The sequence below is a fragment of the Microtus ochrogaster genome, chromosome 5 (genome assembly GCF_000317375.1).
Source record: "Microtus ochrogaster isolate Prairie Vole_2 chromosome 5, MicOch1.0, whole genome shotgun sequence".
Taxonomy (NCBI): domain Eukaryota; kingdom Metazoa; phylum Chordata; class Mammalia; order Rodentia; family Cricetidae; genus Microtus; species Microtus ochrogaster.
Window position 1 is genome coordinate 94,156,080 of NC_022012.1, and position 9,893 is coordinate 94,165,972.

A 9,893-nucleotide genomic window follows, 5' to 3' on the forward strand; every position below is an offset into this window, starting at 1 on the left:
TGGCTTGCCTTTCCATATCTCTGTCGCCCAACGCGTGTCTCCCTGCCTGGGATCAGCCCCAGCTCAGGGACCTGGGACTGTATGCTCTCAGGTCCCTCTGCCTGCTGCCACATGGCCTGCTGCCTGCCGCTGCTGGGGATCCTGCAACATTTTTAATTTTTCCATTACACCCACAGACTCTCATCTGACCTCCACATGCCTGCAGTGATGCATACACATACAGAGATGGGTAAATGTAGCAAAGCTGCAGGAAGAGGGAAAGGTTTGTGAAAACGAAGTATGTGACAGTTAGCGTTACGTCTTTAAATTGCAGCTACTTTGAACTTCCTACGATTAAAAGGCAGGCATGCTCCCTCTGCACCCAGCAGGAGGGCTGCTATTAAGAGAGGAATAGAGAGTGTCAGGAGCCAGCCTTGACAAAAATACCATTCTCCAGAGTGGAGGCGTGGGGATTTAGAAATATAGTAAAGAATACAAAGACGTGAATGAAAATAATAAAACGCAGAAACATATAGGATAGTATAGGGAGGGAATTTTTCATTGAGTACTGAAAATTTGCCCATGTTTAATTTTCCAACAGCTCAATAGACCCCTGGCCCCAAAGTGTAGGAGTAAAGCAAAAGGCTGCATTAACATACAAATTGAAAGTCTTGGGGTACAGTCACCCTTCAGGTCCTTGACTCAGGCCCTAGACCAAACATTTGGTAGGCAAACCACTCCCTGGGTGGAATCCCAAGTTATTTCCGTAAAGGGACCTGGAACTTAGTTGGATTCCTTAGACTTTTGTTTTAGTAGGAACCAACTACTTCCCTATCTCAGGAGCATGGGGTCTGGCAACTTGCTACACCTGTTTACAGAAGCCTCGAAGCCTCGAGAGCAGAAGTCTGAGCCACAACTAGGTGGGACCTTTGTTGTAGAAGTATAGTAACCTTGAATCCTAACTCTGACTTTTGGCCTCTTCACGTCTCCACAAGAAAGCACTGGAGACCCGAGGGCACAGAGGTTGAAGTGGAACCGCGTGTCCTGAACAGCGAGTGCCAATCACTCAGAAAGTTAAACAGTTATCACACGGAAGCAGACCTTGTTTTTAGCAGAGAGGAAAGTAATGAGTTAGAACACAGTGCATTTGTGTTCATGGCAGCCTCACTCACCATAGTTACTAGGTGGAAACAACTCAAGCCAGTGACCAACAGCTGGATGAAAATCTCTCTGTATAATAATAGGTATGTGTACACACACTCACACACATACACACACACACTCACACATATGTGCTCACACCCACCCACCCCCACTCATGCACACACACACTCATGCACACACACACTCACTCACACACACTCACTCACACACACATGCACACTCACACATGCATGCACATACTCACACGCACTTACACCCCCCCCACACACACACTGGAATGTTACTTGGCCTACTTGAACTATCTGTCCATGCATTGCTCCACACCTGTCAACATCCTGCCTCAACCCCGAGGTCTGGCTGAGCACAGACCCTGCAGCTTGGCTCTATGCGCTTTTACAGCTGGGTTCACTAGTGTCTTAACCACCAGCCGCTCTTTGCCTCTGACTCCAGGAAGGCCTGAGTTTTACCAAGGTCTCTTTAACCCTTTTGCAGCCATTTTGTAATATATACATATATATGTGTGTGTATTCTGTAACATATTGTAATATATATATATATATACTGTAATATATGGAACTTAATATGAGTAATTAAAATTAGAATGAAAGAACAGATATTGTTGTCTGCTAGAAACTGAGACTACCTGGCAAACTGGAGTGAAAGCAACGGATGTAGCTTATGAGCCCAATGTTAATGCGGTAAGTTATGATGCCTGGAAAGACGAACATGTTTGCCTGTTTCTGGTACAGTGCACTCAGGACAACAGCCTAAGATGGTCTGGGGTACTGTTCTGCTCTGCAAATACCATAGCCAAGGCAGCTTTTTATAAAAGAGAGCGTTTACTGAGACTTAGAGTCTCAGAAGTTGAGCTAGAGTTTGTGAGTGTTGCTGCAGGGACAGGACAGCCGGCAGGCAGCCATGGTGCTGCAGCAGGAATGCAGAATTTATCCTGACCCACAGCACAAAGCCCAAAGGGGGTCAGAGCTAAACTGGGAATGAAGCCTCACAGCCTGCTTCCGGTGACACACATCCTTTAATAAGGCCACATCTGACCCTTCCTAAACAGTTCTATTACCTGGGGACCAAGCGTTCAAACAGATGAGCCAATGAGAGCCATCCTCATTCGAACCACCACGGACGGTCTTCTCTGACATCCCCAAAGTACCTCCTGCCTACACGCAATGTGTACTTATGGGGAGGAGGGGTGGGCAAAGCAACAGTGGCCAGAGACCTGACCACATCTCACCTCTACCCCCGCCCTCCGCACTTATCCCCGGCAAGCCCGAATACTGTGACCGAAGAGCAGGGAGACAGCCAGAGAGTGGGAGACTCGCGGTGTGATTTGCTAAGCGGACTGAGATGCTTGCAGATCACTATGGTGACCACCAGCTGAGGTGGCAACTCCAAAGGTATTGCACACTGCCCACCGTCAGAGGAGGAAGCCATTCCGGGAAGTACTAGGGCAGCAGGTGTGCTCACTCAGTGGGAGACTGTGTTTAGTAGGCCGAGTTCAGTTCCCTCCAACCCCCCCCACACACTCATGCACACGAATAAAGGGACTACCGACCTAGTTAGGCGTGAGACCGAGTGTATGGCGCACAGAAGACACAGGAAGTTCAGAGGGCAGGTGGAGCCCTTGGCAGAGACTGGCCACTCTGGTTATGGGGCTGTGGAGGTGAGAAACGGCCTTAGTTAAGTGGGAAACACCAGGACCGGCAAGAAGGCTCAGTGGGTAAGAGCAATTCCTGGATCCCATAGTAGGAAGAACGAACTCTCAAAATTGTTCTCTATCCTTCAAACACACACACATGGAAAAGGAAGAGGGCATCTTCGGGCCCAGGGAGTCAGGCAGAGGTAGAGACCATTAATTCTCAGTGGCCACCTATCATTTCATATCCTCCACAATTCTCTAAACAGCTACTGGTTCCAGAGAGGGACAGTGTCGGTGAGAAACCACAGGACAGATTTGGCTCTGACTGTTGACATGTGACAGATGATGCTGGTGTTTTCATAGTGTCAGAAGTACCTTTCAGGGTCACAAAGAAAGAGGCCACCTATCTGGGGCTTCTATTGCTGTGATAAAGAACCGTGGCCAGAAGCAACTTGGGAGGTAGGGTGGGCTTATTTCATCTTACAGCTCCAAGTCACAGACTATCACCGAGGGAAGTTAGGGCAGAAGCTCCAGCCGGACAGGGACTGAAGCAGTGGCCATGGAGGGGGCTGGCTTGTGCCCCATGGCTTGCTCATCCTGCCCAGGGGTGGCACACTCCACAGTGGGCTGGGTCTGCTCACATCAATCACTAACCAAGACGATGCCTACCAGGCTCTACCCCAGGCCAGTTTGATGGAGGTCTTTTCTCAAGTGAGACTCCTCTTTCCCATGTAGATCTAGGTTGAGTCAAGTTGACTGAAACCAAACCAATGCCAAACAACAGGGCATCATCTCGTGTCTGTTCCTTTTGACTTTTGGCTTTGTGAACCAATAGTAAGTTTCACTTTGAAGCTTACTTAGTTTTGACCAGACACAAAGTCATCCTAGTAAGAGAGAGATTATCCGGTGGGCACTCAGTGAAGAGCGAATTCCTTCTGCTCCCTTCTCTCCGTTCTTCTCAGGCATTCACCATTACCTGTTACATGAATGTTCCTTCACGTAAGCCTGTCTTGCTGAAAGCCTTATGTGATGTAGGAGACACTGCAGAAATACCCAGGAGAGGTATTTTAGAAACCTCAATAGTGACTGCTTCTAATCTGCCCAGTGCCCCTAACAGGGACCACTTGCAGGTGATCCCAACTTAGGTATCCCGGGCCAAAGTGCGTTTCTTTCACTGGCTGGTTTCAGGATCAGGGTGTGTTTCTTTGGCTGGCCCTTTATCCCTTCCTACCACCCGGCTATACCCTGCTTCCTCAAGGTCTCCACTTGTGGCGCCGTCAACGGCAATCTCTCCTCTTCATCACAGCCTTCATCTTTCCCTCTCTGCTCGTCATCTTAAATCTGGATATGGCCAGCACCCAGCCATTTACAAAGGCAATGAAAAGATGCTCTTGACATTGTGGGAACTCCTCACCCCCTAGTCCTCTGCCTGATAGATACCACACACTGTCACCCTTCCCCAGCCACTCCCTACAGGCCCTGCCCTCCTTTCCCCACTGACTTCTGCTATGCCCTTACTTTATTTGAACAAGGCAACTTAATCCACCCCACTTCCACATCTGTGGACTAGACATCATTCAAGGTTAAACTCCAGGGACACGAGGGCCCCTCATTCCTTCTACTACTCACCCCTCAACTTGGCTAACCTATCCAGAGAATGTTTAGTCTTGAGAGATGAGAACACAGTCCAAGAAATCTGAGCTGTGTTCCCCTGGCCTTTCCAGACCTTCACACTCTCTAGACTCCCGTTTCAACTACTCGGGAGTTTCCTTCTGCAGAACACCAGCTTGTGTTGATCTCCCAGGAGGTTGGCCTAGTGTCTGCCCCCTTGTTTTCCCATTCACAGACACCGAATCCCTCTCCAATAACCAGACAGCAATGATCTCCCCTTTTGCCTCAATTCTCTCCTCAGCCCCACTCTCTTCCCACCAATGCCCCTTCTTGTGCCCTAAGCATCTCCTCTGTTCTGAGTTCTTTCCAAAATCCCAGATGGACTAGCCACCATTATCACAAACAGAGACTCCCCTGAAGGTGTCCTTCTAAAAACCACAGAGCCCAGGACTGCCTTCTGACTGAGAAGGGGGTACCCCTTTTTTCCTCCATGAAGAGTGCTTACCTCTTCGCAATCCAGCCTAGAGTAGTCTGAGACACAGGAAGAAAAACAGCAAGAAAAAACATGCAAACTCTGCCAGCATTCTAAGTTCAGCCTGGGATGATGGCTACCCTGACCCACTCCCTTCCTGGGACCCCTTCTATTTACTCTTTATTTTCCTATTATTAACCTTTGTATCCTGTCTTTTAAAAATACATTTATTTGGCCGAGTGGTGGCGGTACACACATTTCCCAGCACTCGGGAGGCAGAGGCAGGCGGATCTCTGTAAGTTCGAGGCCAGCCTGGTCTACAAGACTAGTTCCAGGACAGCCAGGACTACACAGAGAAACCCTGTCTCAAAAAACAAAAACAAACAAACAAAAAAGTCTTGCTTTTGGTACCCAAAGTGAGAGAAGGCAGTGCCTGCACACAGTTCTTTCTGAAATCTAATTTAGACCAGCCTTCCCGGGTGAGGACTCACCTTGTGCCTGTGGCCACTCTGGCATCTCAGACTTCTGCTCAACTTTTCTTTGTTAGATTAGAGATGGGGACAAGGGAAGAGCAAGTTCTGCTTAAGAAAAGCACCTGTTGGGGGTGGGGAGGTCCTAGTAAGAACCAGAGTCCCTGCCCCTCTTACAGACCTGTGTTTGTAAGGCCAGGAAAGAGGAAATGTGGGAGGCTCTAGGGAGGAGAAAACTGCGGTTAGCCGCTGTTGCCAGGGTTGCTGGGTTTCTAGGGAAGTTGAGCTTGCAGTGGGACCACCCTGTGCCACCCTGGGTGTTTCAGTAGGCAGGTGGTGGTGACAGTCAGGGTGTCGGCTAAGGTGGCAGACGATGATGGACAAAACGATATCCCTAGAGCTAACATTTCCTGCCTTTTGTTTTATGAAGAGCTGGCAGAGCAGCAGGCCAGACCTGGGGCACAGTTTTCAGAGGGCTGCTTTGGGTTGAAATGAGATGCTAGCGTGTTTGGAGAAGGCAGATGCTGTCGATGTCCCAGCTAAAAGGGTTCAGTCGCTATGGGACACAGGGGTTAAGTAGTTCAGATTTTATTTTTATTCTATGTGTGTGGGTGTTTTACCTATGTGCACAGCATGCCCTTGGAGGCCAGAGGAGGACGTTGGATCTCTGGAATGGAGTTACAGATGATGGTTAGGTATCGTGTGAGTGCTGGGAACCAAAGCTCAGTCCTCTGAAAGAGCAGCAAGCGCTGGGCCCTGCTGAGCTATTTCGTCAGCCCTGGGTCATTTAAAGACAGGTTCGGGTGCTGGAGAGAGGACGTAGGTTGCTCCTGCAGAGGACCGGAGTTCAGTTTCCAGAGCCCATGTCGGGTGGCTCACAACCATGGATGACTCCAGTGCCCTCTTCTAGCCTCCTGGAGCATCATACACACATGCAGATGCACTCACATGCACAGAAATGAAAATAAATGTATTTTTTTCAAGGCGAGGTTTCTCTGCGTAGCCCTGGCTGTCCTGGAACTCGCTCTGTAGGCCAGGCTGGCCTCAAACTCAGAGATCCGCCTGCCTCTGCCTCCCGAGTGCCGGGATAAAAGGGGTGCACAACCCCCACCCTCCTCATCCCTAAGCAAGACTTTTTGCACCACCTTTTTTTTTTTTTAAAGATTTTATTTATTTATTATGTGTACAACATTCTGCCTCCATGTATGCCTGAATGCCAGAAGAGGGCGCCAGATCTCATTACAGATGGTTGTGAGCCACCATGTGGTTGCTGGGAATTGAACTCAGGACCTCTGGAAGAGCAGCCTGGGCTCTTAACCACTGAGCCATCTCTCCAGCCCCTGCACCACCTTTTTGATGCGAAAAGTCTTCCTGGCATCAGGAAGGAAAACCTAGTAGGAAAACCTAGCCCACTCCCAGACTTTTGTTCAACCTGCCCATCCAGGCCTCGTGGAAGGCACCGATATTTTCAAAATGAGTCGGGCCTCACGCAGAGCTGCATTCCTGATAGAGGAAAATGACCTTGCGAGAGTGGGCGAGCCCCGTAGGGCGGGAAGACGCCAGGGTCTCCAGGGGACCAGGATGCTTTCTCCTGCCTCCCGGGTCCTCCGGCTGCCTAGAGAGACCGGCAGGGGATTGGCCAGGCGGCTTGATGACACATTTCCGGGCGTGATCTTTAAAACCCGAGGGTGAGGCTGGGGAAGGTCAGTCTGTGTGGTGTCGTCCACGTGTTCCGGGTTGGTGGCCTGAACCTCAGTAGGTTGAGGGGGTGGAGTAGGTGGAGGTCGCCATGTGGAAAGAGGCTGCCATGAGGGGAGAGGCCACTGTGAGGGGAGAGGAGAGGCTGCTGTGGGGGGAGAGGCCTCCGTGAGGGGAGAGGAGAGGCTGCCGTGGGGGGAGAGGCCACTGTGAGGGGAGGGGAGAGGCCACCGTGAGGGGAGAGGAGAGGCCGCCGTGGGGGGAGAGGAGAGGCCACCGTGTGGAGAGAGGCCACCGTGGGGGGAGGCTGCAGTGAGGGCGAGTAGGTGGGAAGGCTGCCATTGGTGGAGGGGAGGCGGCATTGAGGGGAGAGCCTGCCCTTGGTGGAAGAGCCCCCCCAGTGAGGGTGTGTGTGTGTGTAGTGGGGAGGACACCATGAGGGGGAGAGAGAGACCGCCATGGGGGGTGGGGAGAGGCTGCCATAAGGTAGGGGGGTGGGAGAGGCCACTGCATGCCTGGGGAGCGAGGACAGCTGAGGTGCAGGCAGGAAGAGGCCACTGCAGGTCCCAGGGCCGATTGCTCTCCTTGAAGGCCCTGGCAGAATGAAGCAGGCGGACCTGAGGTGCAGGACGAGGCTGGTGGAGGACATGGCATGTTTTTAGGGGTCGTCACCCATTACTGTCCTGTGGAACCCGAGTGCTGCCGATCAGCCTCTGGATGGCTTTAAACACACTTTGAGTCCTTTGAGTGCTCCCTGGAAATTTTTTTGTGACAACTTCATTTGCCTGGCATGATCAAAACAGAGCTGCCCAAAAAATATGAGACTTCTGTAAGGATGAGCCATGCACTTGGCTCCAGCTTCAGGGATGCAGCTGGTCTGTTGCTATTCAGCAACTCACAAACCCCATTTAACTGCTTGGCCTCCTGAAAGAGCCAGAGTTCATTCTTATGCTGAGTCAGCAAGCCTACTGTTAAAGGAACTGTGGCAGCCCCTGGCCACCACCAGCAAACAGAGCCCATCCAAAAAAATGTGGTCACTAAGTAGCCACGCTCAACTCTGCTCTCCTGGTCTGGAATATCTTTTTAAACTTAGGTTTTATATGGATGTAGTTGCCCCATGTTGGGTGCCAATAGCTTAAGCATATTCTTTGGTAACTCTTAACCCATTTCTATTAATCTGTATATCACTATGAGGTGTGGCCTACCGGCAAGGTTCCAACATTCTCCAGAGGGCATCTTTTTCCTTCGGCAGCTATGGTGTCTCTCTGACTCTGCCTACTTTCTCCTCCATCTCTGCTTGGTATTCCTACCTTGCTCTAAGTAAGTTTAGTGATTCCAAGTAGCTTCTTTATTCATTAACCAATAAAAACAACACATATACAGAAGGACTTCCCACATCAATAAACTATCTTTGGTTCTTCAAGACAGGGCTTCTCTTTGTAGCTGTAGGTTCTGGCACTCACTCTGTAGAACAGGCTGGCCTTGAACTCATAGAGATCTGCCCGTCTCTGCCTCCCAGGTGCTGGGATTAAAGGTGTACACCACCACTGTCCAACTCTAATAAAATAGCTTTAAATTATCTGACTTGTACTACTAAAAAGACAGACAGTGTTGTAAGGAGCGGCGGGGCTGCGTCCCCAGCGCCCAGCCGCCCGCTCTGCAGTAAGTGGACTTCCCGCCACCCTGCTAGCTTTACCCGAAATAATTACACGGAAACTGTATTCTTATAAACACTGCTTGGCCATTAGTTCTAGCCTCTTATTGGCTAATTCTCACATCTTGCTTTAACCCATTTCTAATAATCTGTGTACCACCACAAGGTGGTAGTTTACCCGTAAGATCTTAACCTGCGCCTGTGTCGGGTGGGAGAGTCATGGCGACTGACTGACTCGGCTTCTTTCTCCCAGCATTCTGTTGTGTCTACTCCGCCTACCTAATTTTCTGTCCTATCAAAGGGCCAAGGCAGTCTCTCTATTTAACCAATGAAATCAACACAAAGCAGATGAATCTCCTCCATCAAGACACCATTGTCAAGTAGCATGGGGAGAGGCTGATTCTGAGGTCTATTCAATGGGTTTCATGTGTATAACTCATTCCTCGCTGTATCTGGGTTCTATGATCCTGTTTCAAATGCTTGTTTCTCTGATGAGATCATTACATTCTATTCATTGAATTTTCAACTTTACCTCCTTTCCTTGGTGTTGTCTCTGGATAACTGAAATTACAGTTTTAACAGTACATATTATCTATACATTTCTTGAATGATCTTATTCTTCCATGTTGCATCTTCCAATGTATCTGCTGTCTCATGTTTGCTAAGACTAGGATTGTTTGCAGGAGAAGTCAAATAGAGTTACTATCACTAATAGTTCCTCTGTCTACAGGACTAAAAGAATTTATGATGGAAAATATCTCTGTACAACCAGAGCCTAAGGTAAGCTGGATTGCCTTTGCTTCTGTACATATATGTGTGAGTGTACAATGATATATGCATGTATAATACATGTACACATATATATGTAAATATATACATCCAAACATGTGCCTATATTTGCATTTACATTAATATAGTTTAGGAATTTCTCATTGAGGTTTGACTTATGTTTTAACTGTATAGCTCACTTTTTCGAGATACAGACATTCATATGCCATGACTTATGTTAATACTTTAAAATGTTCCATTTTATGCCCTTTCCTAAGCCACTGGGGTTACAGATAGCTGCCCCCATGCCCCACTTTTATATGGTGCTGGCATCTAAAGTCAAGTCTTCATTCCGTGAAACTAGAATTCTACTCACTGGGCCATTTTTCCTGCCAGAAGATACCCTCCCTCCATCCTTCCTCCCTC